Genomic DNA, 23,362 nt, shown 5'->3' with positions numbered 1-23,362 from the left:
TACCACCAACCAAGTAGACCTGAACTTGGCCTCACACTGACCCCCCCCCCCCCCCCCCCCTCACACACACACACACACACACACACACACACACACACACCTGCTGTTGTAATTCTCTTATCTCAGCCCCCAAACATTGACAAACCTCTCCCCGGCCTCCTAGTGAGCAGAGACCTCACACATCCTCTTATGAACTAAATAAACATAATCAACAGCTGCCCGTCCGACACACACACAAACACACACACACACACACACACACCAACACACACACACCAAAACACACACACACACCAACACACACACACCAAAACACACACACACACTCACGCACACACACACACACACACACACACACACACACACACACACACACACACACACACACACACACACACACACACACACACACACACGCACACACCGACACCAACACATCCACCCACACACACGTACACACCGACACCCCCACCCCCACACATCCACAACCACACGCACATGCACCCCCCCACCCACCCACCCACCCACACACACACACACACACACACACACACACACACACACACCCCAAGGAGCTTGCATGCACACACACATTTGGTAAATAAGTAAATCAACTTAATTCAAAAGCTTCCCTCTGGCTGGCGGTCTCACCGCCTGACTAATTCTCTTCCTGTGGACTTCTAGCTGTGTGTGTGTGACTGAGACATGTCTAATGCTGTTAGCAACAGAAGCCTAGAAGAAGGTACACACTCTGTTCTGAGCACTACATCCTTTATCTACTTGGCTCTGTGTCTAACGCTCTTTGCATGTCATCAACTCCAGCCGAGTGTGTGTCTGTGTGTCTGTGAGTCTGTGTGTGTGTGTTTTGGTTGTGTGTTTGCTTGTGTGTGTGTGAGTTTGTGTGTGTGTGTGTGTGTGAGTTTGTGTGTGTGTGTGTGTGTATGTGTGCGTGAGTGTGTGTGTGTGTGTGTGTGTGTGTGTGTGTGTGTGTGTGTGTGTGTGTGTGTGTGTGTGTGTGTGTGTGTGTGTGTATGGGTGGGTGTGCCTAACTCTCCATGTATGTCATCACTTCCAGCCGTGTGTGTGTGTGTGTGTGTGTGTGTGTGTGTGTGTGTGTGTGTGTGTGTGTGTGTGTGTGTGCCTAACTCTCAGCTATAGCTAGGGATGAGCCCTATGACTCGGGGATGTAATATGCTACTTCCTGTACATGGTCAGGAGAATGTCAATATTGAAGATATAGAAATGTGTTGCCTAGAACAAATACAGACCGAAACACTCGATGTCTCAAATCATCTGCATAGCTTTTGTTACCAGGTATTGTTTTATTTTCTTTAATATTCCATTCAATTCTATTATATTATGTCCTATTACATTAAATTATATTATACTATATTATATTATACTCTGTCGTTTCTATTATGTCCTATTCTGTAATATCCTATTCTATTTTGTCCGATTATATTCTAATCTATTCTATTCTGTCATAATCTATTCTATCCTATTCTGTTACATTCTGTCCTATTATATTCTAATCTGTCATATTCTGTCATAATCTATTACATTCTGTCCTATTATATTCTAACAATTCTATTCTATTTTGTCTGATTATATTCTAATCTATTCTATTCTGTCATAATCTATTCTATTCCATTCTCTTATGTCCTATTCTATTACATTCTGTCCTTTTATATTCTTTATATGCTACTATATTATATTCTGTAATATTCGATTAAATTCTATTGTGTCGTATTTTATTATATTATATTCTGTCCCATTCTAATGTATAATATTGTAATATATAATGTTCTATTATATTATATTCTGTCCCATTCTAATGTATAATATTGTAATATATAATGTTCTATTATATTATATTCTGTCCCTTTCTAATGTATAATATTGTAATATATAATGTTCTATTATATTATATTCTGTCCCATTCTAATATATAATATTGTAATATATGATGTTCTATTATATTATATTCTGTCCCATTCTAATATATAATATTGTAATATAAGATGTTCTATTATATTATATTCTGTCCCATTCTAATATACAATATTGTAATATATGATGTTCTATTATATTATATTCTGTCCCATTCTAATGTATAATATTGTAATATATAATGTTCTATTATATTATATTCTGTCCCATTCTAATATATAATATTGTAATATATAATGTTCTATTATATTATATTCTGTCCCATTCTAATGTATAATATTGTAATATATAATGTTCTATTATATTATATTCTGTCCCATTCTAATGTATAATATTGTAATATATGATGTTCTATTATATTATATTCTATCCCATTCTAATATATAATATTGTAATATATCATGTTCTATTATATTATATTCTGTCCCATTCTAATATATAATATTGTACTATATAATGTTCTATTATATTATATTTGATTATGTAATCTTTTTTTCTGTCAAATTTTATTCTGTCCTCATCGATTCTATTATATTCGTACCTATTCTGTACTGTTACACTACAGTGACAGACTGTGGAACACTAGAGTCTCCTAACATACATCACACTACAGTAACAGACTGTGGAACACTAGTCTCCTAACATACATCACACTACAGTAACAGACTGTTGAACACTAGTCTCCTAACATACATCACACTACAGTAACAGACTGTGGAACACTAGAGTCTCCTCCTAACATACATCACACTACAGTAACAGACTGTGGAACACTAGAGTCTCCTAACATACATCACACTACAGTAACAGACTGTGGAACACTAGTCTCCTCCTAACATACATCACACTACAGTAACAGACTGTGGAACACTAGAGTCTCCTAACATACATCACACTACAGTAACAGACTGTTGAACACTAGAGTCTACTAACATACATCACACTACAGTAACAGACTGTGGAACACTAGTCTCCTCCTAACATACATCACACTACAGTAACAGACTGTTGAACACTAGTCTCCTCCTAACATACATCACACTACAGTAACAGACTGTTGAACACTAGTCTCCTACTAATATACATCACACTACAGTAACAGACTGTGGAACACTAGAGTCTCCTAACATACATCACACTACAGTAACAGACTGTTGAACACTAGAGTCTCCTAACATACATCACACTACAGTAACAGACTGTTGAACACTAGTCTCCTCCTAACATACATCACACTACAGTAACAGACTGTGGAACACTAGTCTCCTCCAAATATACATCACACTACAGTAACAGACTGTGGAACACTAGTCTCCTCCTAACATACATCACACTACAGTAACAGACTGTGGAACACTAGTCTCCTCCTAATATACATCACACTACAGTAACAGACTGTGGAACACTAGAGTCTCCTAACATACATCACACTACAGTAACAGACTGTTGAACACTAGAGTCTCCTAACATACATCACACTACAGTAACAGACTGTGGAACACTAGTCTCCTAACATACATCACACTACAGTAACAGACTGTGGGACACTAGAGTATCCTCCTAACATACATCACACTACAGTAACAGACTGTGGAACACTAGAGTCTCCTAACATACATCACACTACAGTAACAGACTGTTGAACACTAGTCTCCTAACATACATCACACTACAGTAACAGACTGTGGGACACTAGAGTATCCTCCTAACATACATCACACTACAGTAACAGACTGTGGAACACTAGAGTCTCCTAACATACATCACACTACAGTAACAGACTGTGGGACACTAGAGTCTCCTAACATACATTACACTACAGTAACAGACTGTGGAACACTAGAGTCTCCTAACATACATCACAATACAGTAACAGAATGTGGGACACTAGAGTCTCCTCCTAACACACATCACACTACAGTAACAGACTGTTGAACACTAGAGTCTCCTAACATACATCACACTACAGTAACAGACTGTTGAACACTAGAGTCTCCTCCTAACATACATCACACTACAGTAACAGACTGTTGAACACTAGAGTCTCCTAACATACATTACACTACAGTAACAGACTGTTGAACACTAGTCTCCTCCTAACATACATCACACTACAGTAACAGACTGTTGAACACTAGAGTCTCCTAACATACATCACACTACAGTAACAGACTGTTGAACACTAGAGTCTCCTAACATACATCACACTACAGTAACAGACTGTTGAACACTAGAGTCTCCTAACATACATTACACTACAGTAACAGACTGTTGAACACTAGTCTCCTCCTAACATACATCACACTACAGTAACAGACTGTTGAACACTAGAGTCTCCTCCTAACATACATCACACTACAGTAACAGACTGTGGAACACTAGAGTCTCCTCCTAACATACATCACACTACAGTAACAGACTGTTGAACACTAGAGTCTCCTAACATACATCACACTACAGTAACAGACTGTGGAACACTAGAGTCTCCTAACATACATCACACTACAGTAACAGACTGTGGAACACTAGAGTCTCCTCCTAACATACATCACACTACAGTAACAGACTGTTGAACACTAGAGTCTCCTCCTAACATACATCACACTACAGTAACAGTCTGTGGAACACTAGAGTCTCCTAACATACATCACACTACAGTAACAGACTGTTGAACACTAGAGTCTCCTAACATACATCACACTACAGTAACAGACTGTGGAACACTAGAGTCTCCTCCTAACATACATCACACTACAGTAACAGACTGTGGAACACTAGAGTCTTCTAACATACATCACACTACAGTAACATACTGTGGAACACTAGTCTCCTCCTAACATACATCACACTACAGTAACAGACTGTGGAACACTAGAGTCTCCTAACATACATCACACTACAGTAACAGACTGTTGAACACTAGAGTCTACTAACATACATCACACTACAGTAACAGACTGTGGAACACTAGTCTCCTCCTAACATACATCACACTACAGTAACAGACTGTTGAACACTAGTCTCCTCCTAACATACATCACACTACAGTAACAGACTGTTGAACACTAGTCTCCTCCTAATATACATCACACTACAGTAACAGACTGTGGAACACTAGTCTCCTAACATACATCACACTACAGTAACAGACTGTTGAACACTAGAGTCTCCTAACATACATCACACTACAGTAACAGACTGTTGAACACTAGTCTCCTCCTAACATACATCACACTACAGTAACAGACTGTGGAACACTAGAGTCTCCTCCTAACATACATCACACTACAGTAACAGACTGTTGAACACTAGTCTCCTAACATACATCACACTACAGTAACAGACTGTGGAACACTAGTCTCCTAACATACATCACACTACAGTAACAGACTGTGGGACACTAGAGTATCCTCCTAACATACATCACACTACAGTAACAGACTGTGGAACACTAGAGTCTCCTAACATACATCACACTACAGTAACAGACTGTTGAACACTAGTCTCCTAACATACATCACACTACAGTAACAGACTGTGGGACACTAGAGTATCCTCCTAACATACATCACACTACAGTAACAGACTGTGGAACACTAGAGTCTCCTAACATACATCACACTACAGTAACAGACTGTGGGACACTAGAGTCTCCTAACATACATTACACTACAGTAACAGACTGTGGAACACTAGAGTCTCCTAACATACATCACAATACAGTAACAGACTGTGGGACACTAGAGTCTCCTCCTAACACACATCACACTACAGTAACAGACTGTTGAACACTAGAGTCTCCTAACATACATCACACTACAGTAACAGACTGTTGAACACTAGAGTCTCCTCCTAACATACATCACACTACAGTAACAGCCTGTGGAACACTAGAGTCTCCTCCTAACATACATCACAATACAGTAACAGACTGTTGAACACTAGAGTCTCCTAACATACATCACACTACAGTAACAGACTGTTGAACACTAGAGTCTCCTAACATACATTACACTACAGTAACAGACTGTTGAACACTAGTCTCCTCCTAACATACATCACACTACAGTAACAGACTGTTGAACACTAGAGTCTCCTAACATACATCACACTACAGTAACAGACTGTTGAACACTAGAGTCTCCTAACATACATCACACTACAGTAACAGACTGTTGAACACTAGAGTCTCCTCCTAACATACATCACACTACAGTAACAGACTGTGGAACACTAGAGTCTCCTCCTAACATACATCACACTACAGTAACAGACTGTTGAACACTAGAGTCTCCTAACATACATCACACTACAGTAACAGACTGTGGAACACTAGAGTCTCCTAACATACATCACACTACAGTAACAGACTGTGGAACACTAGAGTCTCCTCCTAACATACATCACACTACAGTAACAGACTGTTGAACACTAGAGTCTCCTCCTAACATACATCACACTACAGTAACAGTCTGTGGAACACTAGAGTCTCCTAACATACATCACACTACAGTAACAGACTGTTGAACACTAGAGTCTCCTAACATACATCACACTACAGTAACAGACTGTGGAACACTAGAGTCTCCTCCTAACATACAACACACTACAGTAACAGACTGTGGAACACTAGAGTCTCCTAACATACATCACACTACAGTAACAGACTGTTGAACACTAGAGTCTCCTCCTAACATACATCACACTACAGTAACAGACTGTGGAACACTAGAGTCTTCTAACATACATCACACTACAGTAACATACTGTGGAACACTAGAGTCTCCTAACATACATCACACTACAGTAACAGACTGTTGAACACTAGAGTCTCCTCCTAACATACATCACACTACAGTAACAGACTGTGGAACACTAGAGTCTTCTAACATACATCACACTACAGTAACAGACTGTGGAACACTAGAGTCTCCTAACATATATCACACTACAGTAACAGACTGTGGAACACTAGAGTCTCCTCCTAACATACATAACACTACAGTAACAGACTGTGGGACACTAGAGTCTCCTAACATACATCACACTACAGTAACAGACTGTGGAACACTAGAGTCTCCTCCCAACATACATCACACTACAGTAACAGACTGTTGAACACTAGTCTCCTCCTAACATACATCACACTACAGTAACAGACTGTTGAACACTAGAGTCTCCTAACATACATCACACTACAGTAACAGACTGTGGAACACTAGAGTCTCCTAACATACATCACACTACAGTAACAGACTGTTGAACACTAGTCTCCTCCTAACATACATCACACTACAGTAACAAACTGTGGAACACTAGTCTCCTCCTAACATACATCACACTACAGTAACAGACTGTTGAACACTAGAGTCTCCTCCTAACATACATCACACTACAGTAACAGACTGTGGAACACTAGAGTCTCCTAACATACATCCCACTACAGTAACAGACTGTTGAACACTAGAGTCTCCTAACATACATCACACTACAGTAACAGACTGTGGAACACTAGAGTCTCCTAACATACATCACACTACAGTAACAGACTGTGGAACACTAGAGTCTCCTCCTAACATACATCACACTACAGTAACAGACTGTGGAACACTAGAGTCTCCTAACATACATCACAATACAGTAACAGACTGTGGGACACTAGAGTCTCCTCCTAACACACATCACACTACAGTAACAGACTGTTGAACACTAGAGTCTCCTAACATACATCACACTAGAGTAACAGACTGTTGAACACTAGAGTCTCCTCCTAACATACATCACACTACAGTAACAGACTGTTGAACACTAGAGTCTCCTCCTAACATACATCACACTACAGTAACAGACTGTGGAACACTAGAGTCTCCTCCTAACATACATCACAATACAGTAACAGACTGTTGAACACTAGAGTCTCCTAACATACATCACACTACAGTAACAGACTGTTGAACACTAGAGTCTCCTAACATACATTACACTACAGTAACAGACTGTTGAACACTAGTCTCCTCCTAACATACATCACACTACAGTAACAGACTGTTGAACACTAGAGTCTCCTAACATACATCACACTACAGTAACAGACTGTTGAACACTAGAGTCTCCTAACATACATCACACTACAGTAACAGACTGTTGAACACTAGAGTCTCCTAACATACATTACACTACAGTAACAGACTGTTGAACACTAGTCTCCTCCTAACATACATCACACTACAGTAACAGACTGTTGAACACTAGAGTCTCCTCCTAACATACATCACACTACAGTAACAGACTGTGGAACACTAGAGTCTCCTCCTAACATACATCACACTACAGTAACAGACTGTTGAACACTAGAGTCTCCTAACATACACCACACTACAGTAACAGACTGTGGAACACTAGAGTCTCCTAACATACATCACACTACAGTAACAGACTGTGGAACACTAGAGTCTCCTCCTAACATACATCACACTACAGTAACAGACTGTTGAACACTAGAGTCTCCTCCTAACATACATCACACTACAGTAACAGTCTGTGGAACACTAGAGTCTCCTAACATACATCACACTACAGTAACAGACTGTTGAACACTAGAGTCTCCTAACATACATCACACTACAGTAACAGACTGTGGAACACTAGAGTCTCCTCCTAACATACATCACACTACAGTAACAGACTGTGGAACACTAGAGTCTCCTAACATACATCACACTACAGTAACAGACTGTTGAACACTAGAGTCTCCTCCTAACATACATCACACTACAGTAACAGACTGTGGAACACTAGAGTCTTCTAACATACATCACACTACAGTAACAGACTGTGGAACACTAGAGTCTCCTAACATACATCACACTACAGTAACAGACTGTTGAACACTAGAGTCTCCTCCTAACATACATCACACTACAGTAACAGACTGTGGAACACTAGAGTCTTCTAACATACATCACACTACAGTAACAGACTGTGGAACACTAGAGTCTCCTAACATACATCACACTACAGTAACATACTGTGGAACACTAGAGTCTCCTAACATACATCACACTACAGTAACAGACTGTTGAACACTAGAGTCTCCTCCTAACATACATCACACTACAGTAACAGACTGTTGAACACTAGAGTCTCCTAACATACATCACACTACAGTAACAGACTGTGGAACACTAGAGTCTCCTCCTAACATACATCACACTACAGTAACAGACTGTTGAACACTAGAGTCTCCTAACATACATTACACTACAGTAACAGACTGTTGAACACTAGTCTCCTCCTAACATACATCACACTACAGTAACAGACTGTTGAACACTAGAGTCTCCTCCTAACATACATCACACTACAGTAACAGACTGTGGAACACTAGAGTCTCCTCCTAACATACATCACACTACAGTAACAGACTGTTGAACACTAGAGTCTCCTAACATACACCACACTACAGTAACAGACTGTGGAACACTAGAGTCTCCTAACATACATCACACTACAGTAACAGACTGTGGATCACTAGAGTCTCCTCCTAACATACATCACTCTACAGTAACAGACTGTTGAACACTAGAGTCTCCTCCTAACATACATCACACTACAGTAACAGTCTGTGGAACACTAGAGTCTCCTAACATACATCACACTACAGTAACAGACTGTTGAACACTAGAGTCTCCTAACATACATCACACTACAGTAACAGACTGTGGAACACTAGAGTCTCCTCCTAACATACATCACACTACAGTAACAGACTGTGGAACACTAGAGTCTCCTAACATACATCACACTACAGTAACAGACTGTTGAACACTAGAGTCTCCTCCTAACATACATCACACTACAGTAACAGACTGTGGAACACTAGAGTCTTCTAACATACATCACACTACAGTAACAGACTGTGGAACACTAGAGTCTCCTAACATACATCACACTACAGTAACAGACTGTTGAACACTAGAGTCTCCTCCTAACATACATCACACTACAGTAACAGACTGTGGAACACTAGAGTCTTCTAACATACATCACACTACAGTAACAGACTGTGGAACACTAGAGTCTCCTAACATACATCACACTACAGTAACATACTGTGGAACACTAGAGTCTCCTAACATACATCACACTACAGTAACAGACTGTTGAACACTAGAGTCTCCTCCTAACATACATCACACTACAGTAACAGACTGTTGAACACTAGAGTCTCCTAACATACATCACACTACAGTAACAGACTGTTGAACACTAGAGTCTCCTCCTAACATACATCACACTACAGTAACAGACTGTGGAACACTAGAGTCTCCTCCTAACATACATCACACTACAGTAACAGACTGTGGGACACTAGAGTCTCCTAACATACATCACACTACAGTAACAGACTGTGGAACACTAGAGTCTCCTCCCAACATACATCACACTACAGTAACAGACTGTTGAACACTAGTCTCCTCCTAACATACATCACATTACAGTAACAGACTGTTGAACACTAGAGTCTCCTAACATACATCACACTACAGTAACATACTGTTGAACACTAGTCTCCTCCTAACATACATCACACTACAGTAACAAACTGTGGAACACTAGTCTCCTCCTAACATACATCACACTACAGTAACAGACTGTTGAACACTAGAGTCTCCTCCTAACATACATCAAACTACAGTAACAGACTGTGGAACACTAGAGTCTCCTAACATACATCACACTACAGTAACAGACTGTTGAACACTAGAGTCTCCTAACATACATCACACTACAGTAACAGACTGTGGAACACTAGAGTCTCCTAACATACATCACACTACAGTAACAGACTGTGGAACACTAGAGTCTCCTCATAACATACATCACACTACAGTAACAGACTGTTGAACACTAGAGTCTCCTAACATACATCACACTACAGTAACAGACTGTGGAACACTAGAGTCTCCTAACATACATCACACTACAGTAACAGACTGTGGAACACTAGAGTCTCCTCCTAACATACATCACACTACAGTAACAGACTGTGGGACACTAGAGTCTCATCCTAACATACATCACACTACAGTAACAGACTGTTGAACACTAGAGTCTCCTAACATACATCACACTACAGTAACAGACTGTAATACACTAGAGTCTCCTAACATACATTACACTACAGTAACAGACTGTTGAACACTAGTCTCCTCCTAACATACATCACACTACAGTAACAGACTGTGGAACACTAGAGTCTCCTCCTAACATACATCACACTACAGTAACAGACTGTGGAACACTAGAGTCTCCTAACATACATCACACTACAGTAACAGACTGTTGAACACTAGTCTCCTAACATACATCACACTACAGTAACAGACTGTGGGACACTAGAGTATCCTCCTAACATACATCACACTACAGTAACAGACTGTGGAACACTAGAGTCTCCTAACATACATCACACTACAGTAACAGACTGTGGGACACTAGAGTCTCCTAACATACATCACACTACAGTAACAGACTGTGGAACACTAGAGTCTCCTAACATACATCACAATACAGTAACAGACTGTGGGACACTAGAGTCTCCTCCTAACACACATCACACTACAGTAACAGACTGTTGAACACTAGAGTCTCCTAACATACATCACACTACAGTAACAGACTGTTGAACACTAGAGTCTCCTCCTAACATACATCACACTACAGTAACAGACTGTTGAACACTAGAGTCTCCTCCTAACATACATCACACTACAGTAACAGACTGTGGAACACTAGAGTCTCCTCCTAACATACATCACACTACAGTAACAGACTGTTGAACACTAGAGTCTCCTAACATACATCACACTACAGTAACAGACTGTTGAACACTAGAGTCTCCTAACATACATTACACTACAGTAACAGACTGTTGAACACTAGTCTCCTCCTAACATACATCACACTACAGTAACAGACTGTTGAACACTAGAGTCTCCTCCTAACATACATCACACTACAGTAACAGACTGTGGAACACTAGAGTCTCCTCCTAACATACATCACACTACAGTAACAGACTGTTGAACACTAGAGTCTCCTAACATACATCACACTACAGTAACAGACTGTGGAACACTAGAGTCTCCTAACATACATCACACTACAGTAACAGACTGTGGAACACTAGAGTCTCCTCCTAACATACATCACACTACAGTAACAGACTGTTGAACACTAGAGTCTCCTCCTAACATACATCACTCTACAGTAACAGTCTGTGGAACACTAGAGTCTCCTAACATACATCACACTACAGTAACAGACTGTTGAACACTAGAGTCTCCTAACATACATCAAACTACAGTAACAGACTGTGGAACACTAGAGTCTCCTCCTAACATACATCACACTACAGTAACAGACTGTGGAACACTAGAGTCTCCTAACATACATCACACTACAGTAACAGACTGTTGAACACTAGAGTCTCCTCCTAACATACATCACACTACAGTAACAGACTGTGGAACACTAGAGTCTTCTAACATACATCACACTACAGTAACAGACTGTGGAACACTAGAGTCTCCTAACATACATCACACTACAGTAACAGACTGTTGAACACTAGAGTCTCCTCCTAACATACATCACACTACAGTAACAGACTGTGGAACACTAGAGTCTTCTAACATCCATCACACTACAGTAACAGACTGTGGAACACTAGAGTCTCCTAACATACATCACACTACAGTAACAGACTGTGGAACACTAGAGTCTCCTAACATACATCACACTACAGTAACAGACTGTTGAACACTCGAGTCTCCTCCTAACATACATCACACTACAGTAACAGACTGTTGAACACTAGAGTCTCCTAACATACATCACACTACAGTAACAGACTGTTGAACACTAGAGTCTCCTCCTAACATACATCACACTACAGTAACAGACTGTGGAACACTAGAGTCTCCTCCTAACATACATCACACTACAGTAACAGACTGTGGGACACTAGAGTCTCCTAACATACATCACACTACAGTAACAGACTGTGGAACACTAGAGTCTCCTCCCAACATACATCACACTACAGTAACAGACTGTTGAACACTAGTCTCCTCCTAACATACATCACACTACAGTAACAGACTGTTGAACACTAGAGTCTCCTAACATACATCACACTACAGTAACAGACTGTGGAACACTAGAGTCTCCTAACATACATCACACTACAGTAACAGACTGTTGAACACTAGTCTCCTCCTAACATACATCACACTACAGTAACAAACTGTGGAACACTAGTCTCCTCCTAACATACATCACACTACAGTAACAGACTGTTGAACACTAGAGTCTCCTCCTAACATACATCACACTACAGTAACAGACTGTGGAACACTAGAGTCTCCTAACATTCATCACACTACAGTAACAGACTGTTGAACACTAGAGTCTCCTAACATACATCACACTACAGTAACAGACTGTGGAACACTAGAGTCTCCTAACATACATCACACTACAGTAACAGACTGTGGAACACTATAGTCTCCTCATAACATACATCACACTACAGTAACAGACTGTTGAACACTAGAGTCTCCTAACATACATCACACTACAGTAACAGACTGTGGAACACTAGAGTCTCCTAACATACATTACACTACAGTAACAGACTGTTGAACACTAGAGTCTCCTCCTAACATACATCACACTACAGTAACAGACTGTGGAACACTAGAGTCTCATCCTAACATACATCACACTACAGTAACAGACTGTTGAACACTAGAGTCTCCTAACATACATCACACTACAGTAACAGACTGTAATACACTAGAGTCTCCTAACATACATCACACTACAGTAACAGACTGTTGAACACTAGAGTCTCCTAACATACATCACACTACAGTAACAGACTGTAATACACTAGAGTCTCCTAACATACACCACACTACAGTAACAGACTGTAATACACTAGAGTCTCCTAACATACATCACACTACAGTAACAGACTGTAATACACTAGAGTCTCCTAACATACATCACACTACAGTAACAGACTGTTGAACACTAGAGTCTCCTAACATACATCACACTACAGTAACAGCCTGTTGAACACTAGAGTCTCCTCCTAACATACATCACACTACAGTAACAGACTGTGGAACACTAGAGTCTTCTAACATCCATCACACTACAGTAACAGACTGTTGAACACTAGAGTCTCCTAACATACATCACACTACAGTAACAGACTGTGGAACACTAGAGTCTCCTAACATACATTACACTACAGTAACAGACTGTTGAACACTAGAGTCTCCTCCTAACATACATCACACTACAGTAACAGACTGTGGAACACTAGAGTCTCATCCTAACATACATCACACTACAGTAACAGACTGTTGAACACTAGAGTCTCCTAACATACATCACACTACAGTAACAGACTGTAATACACTAGAGTCTCCTAACATACATCACACTACAGTAACAGACTGTTGAACACTAGAGTGTCCTAACATACATCACACTACAGTAACAGACTGTAATACACTAGAGTCTCCTAACATACATCACACTACAGTAACAGACTGTAATACACTAGAGTCTCCTAACATACATCACACTACAGTAACAGACTGTTGAACACTAGAGTCTCCTAACATACATCACAATACAGTAACAGACTGTGGGACACTAGAGTCTCCTCCTAACACACATCACACTACAGTAACAGACTGTTGAACACTAGAGTCTCCTAACATACATCACACTACAGTAACAGACTGTTGAACACTAGAGTCTCCTCCTAACATACATCACACTACAGTAACAGACTGTTGAACACTAGAGTCTCCTCCTAACATACATCACACTACAGTAACAGACTGTGGAACACTAGAGTCTCCTCCTAACATACATCACACTACAGTAACAGACTGTTGAACACTAGAGTCTCCTAACATACATCACACTACAGTAACAGACTGTTGAACACTAGAGTCTCCTAACATACATTACACTACAGAAACAGACTGTTGAACACTAGAGTCTCCTCCTAACATACATCACACTACAGTAACAGACTGTGGAACACTAGAGTCTCCTAACATACATCACACTACAGTAACAGACTGTTGAACACTAGTCTCCTAACATACATCACACTACAGTAACAGACTGTGGGACACTAGAGTATCCTCCTAACATACATCACACTACAGTAACAGACTGTGGAACACTAGAGTCTCCTCCTAACATACATCACACTACAGTAACAGACTGTGGAACACTAGAGTCTCCTAACATACATCACACTACAGTAACAGACTGTTGAACACTAGTCTCCTAACATACATCACACTACAGTAACAGACTGTGGGACACTAGAGTATCCTCCTAACATACATCACACTACAGTAACAGACTGTGGAACACTAGAGTCTCCTAACATACATCACACTACAGTAACAGACTGTGGGACACTAGAGTCTCCTAACATACATCACACTACAGTAACAGACTGTGGAACACTAGAGTCTCCTAACATACATCACAATACAGTAACAGACTGTGGGACACTAGAGTCTCCTCCTAACACACATCACACTACAGTAACAGACTGTTGAACACTAGAGTCTCCTAACATACATCACACTACAGTAACAGACTGTTGAACACTAGAGTCTCCTCCTAACATACATCACACTACAGTAACAGACTGTTGAACACTAGAGTCTCCTCCTAACATACATCACACTACAGTAACAGACTGTGGAACACTAGAGTCTCCTCCTAACATACATCACACTACAGTAACAGACTGTTGAACACTAGAGTCTCCTAACATACATCACACTACAGTAACAGACTGTTGAACACTAGAGTCTCCTAACATACATTACACTACAGTAACAGACTGTTGAACACTAGTCTCCTCCTAACATACATCACACTACAGTAACAGACTGTTGAACACTAGAGTCTCCTCCTAACATACATCACACTACAGTAACAGACTGTGGAACACTAGAGTCTCCTCCTAACATACATCACACTACAGTAACAGACTGTTGAACACTAGAGTCTCCTAACATACATCACACTACAGTAACAGACTGTGGAACACTAGAGTCTCCTAACATACATCACACTACAGTAACAGACTGTGGAACACTAGAGTCTCCTCCTAACATACATCACACTACAGTAACAGACTGTTGAACACTAGAGTCTCCTCCTAACATACATCACTCTACAGTAACAGTCTGTGGAACACTAGAGTCTCCTAACATACATCACACTACAGTAACAGACTGTTGAACACTAGAGTCTCCTAACATACATCAAACTACAGTAACAGACTGTGGAACACTAGAGTCTCCTCCTAACATACATCACACTACAGTAACAGACTGTGGAACACTAGAGTCTCCTAACATACATCACACTACAGTAACAGACTGTTGAACACTAGAGTCTCCTCCTAACATACATCACACTACAGTAACAGACTGTGGAACACTAGAGTCTTCTAACATACATCACACTACAGTAACAGACTGTGGAACACTAGAGTCTCCTAACATACATCACACTACAGTAACAGACTGTTGAACACTAGAGTCTCCTCCTAACATACATCACACTACAGTAACAGACTGTGGAACACTAGAGTCTTCTAACATACATCACACTACAGTAACATACTGTGGAACACTAGAGTCTCCTAACATACATCACACTACAGTAACAGACTGTTGAACACTAGAGTCTCCTCCTAACATACATCACACTACAGTAACAGACTGTGGAACACTAGAGTCTTCTAACATACATCACACTACAGTAACAGACTGTGGAACACTAGAGTCTCCTAACATATATCACACTACAGTAACAGACTGTGGAACACTAGAGTCTCCTCCTAACATACATAACACTACAGTAACAGACTGTGGGACACTAGAGTCTCCTAACATACATCACACTACAGTAACAGACTGTGGAACACTAGAGTCTCCTCCCAACATACATCACACTACAGTAACAGACTGTTGAACACTAGTCTCCTCCTAACATACATCACACTACAGTAACAGACTGTTGAACACTAGAGTCTCCTAACATACATCACACTACAGTAACAGACTGTGGAACACTAGAGTCTCCTAACATACATCACACTACAGTAACAGACTGTTGAACACTAGTCTCCTCCTAACATACATCACACTACAGTAACAAACTGTGGAACACTAGTCTCCTCCTAACATACATCACACTACAGTAACAGACTGTTGAACACTAGAGTCTCCTCCTAACATACATCACACTACAGTAACAGACTGTGGAACACTAGAGTCTCCTAACATACATCCCACTACAGTAACAGACTGTTGAACACTAGAGTCTCCTAACATACATCACACTACAGTAACAGACTGTGGAACACTAGAGTCTCCTAACATACATCACACTACAGTAACAGACTGTGGAACACTAGAGTCTCCTCCTAACATACATCACACTACAGTAACAGACTGTGGAACACTAGAGTCTCCTAACATACATCACAATACAGTAACAGACTGTGGGACACTAGAGTCTCCTCCTAACACACATCACACTACAGTAACAGACTGTTGAACACTAGAGTCTCCTAACATACATCACACTAGAGTAACAGACTGTTGAACACTAGAGTCTCCTCCTAACATACATCACACTACAGTAACAGACTGTTGAACACTAGAGTCTCCTCCTAACATACATCACACTACAGTAACAGACTGTGGAACACTAGAGTCTCCTCCTAACATACATCACAATACAGTAACAGACTGTTGAACACTAGAGTCTCCTAACATACATCACACTACAGTAACAGACTGTTGAACACTAGAGTCTCCTAACATACATTACACTACAGTAACAGACTGTTGAACACTAGTCTCCTCCTAACATACATCACACTACAGTAACAGACTGTTGAACACTAGAGTCTCCTAACATACATCACACTACAGTAACAGACTGTTGAACACTAGAGTCTCCTAACATACATCACACTACAGTAACAGACTGTTGAACACTAGAGTCTCCTAACATACATTACACTACAGTAACAGACTGTTGAACACTAGTCTCCTCCTAACATACATCACACTACAGTAACAGACTGTTGAACACTAGAGTCTCCTCCTAACATACATCACACTACAGTAACAGACTGTGGAACACTAGAGTCTCCTCCTAACATACATCACACTACAGTAACAGACTGTTGAACACTAGAGTCTCCTAACATACACCACACTACAGTAACAGACTGTGGAACACTAGAGTCTCCTAACATACATCACACTACAGTAACAGACTGTGGAACACTAGAGTCTCCTCCTAACATACATCACACTACAGTAACAGACTGTTGAACACTAGAGTCTCCTCCTAACATACATCACACTACAGTAACAGTCTGTGGAACACTAGAGTCTCCTAACATACATCACACTACAGTAACAGACTGTTGAACACTAGAGTCTCCTAACATACATCACACTACAGTAACAGACTGTGGAACACTAGAGTCTCCTCCTAACATACATCACACTACAGTAACAGACTGTGGAACACTAGAGTCTCCTAACATACATCACACTACAGTAACAGACTGTTGAACACTAGAGTCTCCTCCTAACATACATCACACTACAGTAACAGACTGTGGAACACTAGAGTCTTCTAACATACATCACACTACAGTAACAGACTGTGGAACACTAGAGTCTCCTAACATACATCACACTACAGTAACAGACTGTTGAACACTAGAGTCTCCTCCTAACATACATCACACTACAGTAACAGACTGTGGAACACTAGAGTCTTCTAACATACATCACACTACAGTAACAGACTGTGGAACACTAGAGTCTCCTAACATACATCACACTACAGTAACATACTGTGGAACACTAGAGTCTCCTAACATACATCACACTACAGTAACAGACTGTTGAACACTAGAGTCTCCTCCTAACATACATCACACTACAGTAACAGACTGTTGAACACTAGAGTCTCCTAACATACATCACACTACAGTAACAGACTGTGGAACACTAGAGTCTCCTCCTAACATACATCACACTACAGTAACAGACTGTTGAACACTAGAGTCTCCTAACATACATTACACTACAGTAACAGACTGTTGAACACTAGTCTCCTCCTAACATACATCACACTACAGTAACAGACTGTTGAACACTAGAGTCTCCTCCTAACATACATCACACTACAGTAACAGACTGTGGAACACTAGAGTCTCCTCCTAACATACATCACACTACAGTAACAGACTGTTGAACACTAGAGTCTCCTAACATACACCACACTACAGTAACAGACTGTGGAACACTAGAGTCTCCTAACATACATCACACTACAGTAACAGACTGTGGATCACTAGAGTCTCCTCCTAACATACATCACTCTACAGTAACAGACTGTTGAACACTAGAGTCTCCTCCTAACATACATCACACTACAGTAACAGTCTGTGGAACACTAGAGTCTCCTAACATACATCACACTACAGTAACAGACTGTTGAACACTAGAGTCTCCTAACATACATCACACTACAGTAACAGACTGTGGAACACTAGAGTCTCCTCCTAACATACATCACACTACAGTAACAGACTGTGGAACACTAGAGTCTCCTAACATACATCACACTACAGTAACAGACTGTTGAACACTAGAGTCTCCTCCTAACATACATCACACTACAGTAACAGACTGTGGAACACTAGAGTCTTCTAACATACATCACACTACAGTAACAGACTGTGGAACACTAGAGTCTCCTAACATACATCACACTACAGTAACAGACTGTTGAACACTAGAGTCTCCTCCTAACATACATCACACTACAGTAACAGACTGTGGAACACTAGAGTCTTCTAACATACATCACACTACAGTAACAGACTGTGGAACACTAGAGTCTCCTAACATACATCACACTACAGTAACATACTGTGGAACACTAGAGTCTCCTAACATACATCACACTACAGTAACAGACTGTTGAACACTAGAGTCTCCTCCTAACATACATCACACTACAGTAACAGACTGTTGAACACTAGAGTCTCCTAACATACATCACACTACAGTAACAGACTGTTGAACACTAGAGTCTCCTCCTAACATACATCACACTACAGTAACAGACTGTGGAACACTAGAGTCTCCTCCTAACATACATCACACTACAGTAACAGACTGTGGGACACTAGAGTCTCCTAACATACATCACACTACAGTAACAGACTGTGGAACACTAGAGTCTCCTCCCAACATACATCACACTACAGTAACAGACTGTTGAACACTAGTCTCCTCCTAACATACATCACATTACAGTAACAGACTGTTGAACACTAGAGTCTCCTAACATACATCACACTACAGTAACATACTGTTGAACACTAGTCTCCTCCTAACATACATCACACTACAGTAACAAACTGTGGAACACTAGTCTCCTCCTAACATACATCACACTACAGTAACAGACTGTTGAACACTAGAGTCTCCTCCTAACATACATCAAACTACAGTAACAGACTGTGGAACACTAGAGTCTCCTAACATACATCACACTACAGTAACAGACTGTTGAACACTAGAGTCTCCTAACATACATCACACTACAGTAACAGACTGTGGAACACTAGAGTCTCCTCATAACATACATCACACTACAGTAACAGACTGTTGAACACTAGAGTCTCCTAACATACATCACACTACAGTAACAGACTGTGGAACACTAGAGTCTCCTAACATACATCACACTACAGTAACAGACTGTGGAACACTAGAGTCTCCTCCTAACATACATCACACTACAGTAACAGACTGTGGGACACTAGAGTCTCATCCTAACATACATCACACTACAGTAACAGACTGTTGAACACTAGAGTCTCCTAACATACATCACACTACAGTAACAGACTGTAATACACTAGAGTCTCCTAACATACATTACACTACAGTAACAGACTGTTGAACACTAGTCTCCTCCTAACATACATCACACTACAGTAACAGACTGTGGAACACTAGAGTCTCCTCCTAACATACATCACACTACAGTAACAGACTGTGGAACACTAGAGTCTCCTAACATACATCACACTACAGTAACAGACTGTTGAACACTAGTCTCCTAACATACATCACACTACAGTAACAGACTGTGGGACACTAGAGTATCCTCCTAACATACATCACACTACAGTAACAGACTGTGGAACACTAGAGTCTCCTAACATACATCACACTACAGTAACAGACTGTGGGACACTAGAGTCTCCTAACATACATCACACTACAGTAACAGACTGTGGAACACTAGAGTCTCCTAACATACATCACAATACAGTAACAGACTGTGGGACACTAGAGTCTCCTCCTAACACACATCACACTACAGTAACAGACTGTTGAACACTAGAGTCTCCTAACATACATCACACTACAGTAACAGACTGTTGAACACTAGAGTCTCCTCCTAACATACATCACACTACAGTAACAGACTGTTGAACACTAGAGTCTCCTCCTAACATACATCACACTACAGTAACAGACTGTGGAACACTAGAGTCTCCTCCTAACATACATCACACTACAGTAACAGACTGTTGAACACTAGAGTCTCCTAACATACATCACACTACAGTAACAGACTGTTGAACACTAGAGTCTCCTAACATACATTACACTACAGTAACAGACTGTTGAACACTAGTCTCCTCCTAACATACATCACACTACAGTAACAGACTGTTGAACACTAGAGTCTCCTCCTAACATACATCACACTACAGTAACAGACTGTGGAACACTAGAGTCTCCTCCTAACATACATCACACTACAGTAACAGACTGTTGAACACTAGAGTCTCCTAACATACATCACACTACAGTAACAGACTGTGGAACACTAGAGTCTCCTAACATACATCACACTACAGTAACAGACTGTGGAACACTAGAGTCTCCTCCTAACATACATCACACTACAGTAACAGACTGTTGAACACTAGAGTCTCCTCCTAACATACATCACTCTACAGTAACAGTCTGTGGAACACTAGAGTCTCCTAACATACATCACACTACAGTAACAGACTGTTGAACACTAGAGTCTCCTAACATACATCAAACTACAGTAACAGACTGTGGAACACTAGAGTCTCCTCCTAACATACATCACACTACAGTAACAGACTGTGGAACACTAGAGTCTCCTAACATACATCACACTACAGTAACAGACTGTTGAACACTAGAGTCTCCTCCTAACATACATCACACTACAGTAACAGACTGTGGAACACTAGAGTCTTCTAACATACATCACACTACAGTAACAGACTGTGGAACACTAGAGTCTCCTAACATACATCACACTACAGTAACAGACTGTTGAACACTAGAGTCTCCTCCTAACATACATCACACTACAGTAACAGACTGTGGAACACTAGAGTCTTCTAACATCCATCACACTACAGTAACAGACTGTGGAACACTAGAGTCTCCTAACATACATCACACTACAGTAACAGACTGTGGAACACTAGAGTCTCCTAACATACATCACACTACAGTAACAGACTGTTGAACACTCGAGTCTCCTCCTAACATACATCACACTACAGTAACAGACTGTTGAACACTAGAGTCTCCTAACATACATCACACTACAGTAACAGACTGTTGAACACTAGAGTCTCCTCCTAACATACATCACACTACAGTAACAGACTGTGGAACACTAGAGTCTCCTCCTAACATACATCACACTACAGTAACAGACTGTGGGACACTAGAGTCTCCTAACATACATCACACTACAGTAACAGACTGTGGAACACTAGAGTCTCCTCCCAACATACATCACACTACAGTAACAGACTGTTGAACACTAGTCTCCTCCTAACATACATCACACTACAGTAACAGACTGTTGAACACTAGAGTCTCCTAACATACATCACACTACAGTAACAGACTGTGGAACACTAGAGTCTCCTAACATACATCACACTACAGTAACAGACTGTTGAACACTAGTCTCCTCCTAACATACATCACACTACAGTAACAAACTGTGGAACACTAGTCTCCTCCTAACATACATCACACTACAGTAACAGACTGTTGAACACTAGAGTCTCCTCCTAACATACATCACACTACAGTAACAGACTGTGGAACACTAGAGTCTCCTAACATTCATCACACTACAGTAACAGACTGTTGAACACTAGAGTCTC

This window comes from Oncorhynchus clarkii, chromosome 10 (assembly GCF_045791955.1).
Source record: "Oncorhynchus clarkii lewisi isolate Uvic-CL-2024 chromosome 10, UVic_Ocla_1.0, whole genome shotgun sequence".
Lineage (NCBI taxonomy): Eukaryota > Metazoa > Chordata > Actinopteri > Salmoniformes > Salmonidae > Oncorhynchus > Oncorhynchus clarkii.
The sequence above is the reverse complement of the archived record's forward strand: the minus strand, read 5'-3'. Positions refer to the sequence as shown.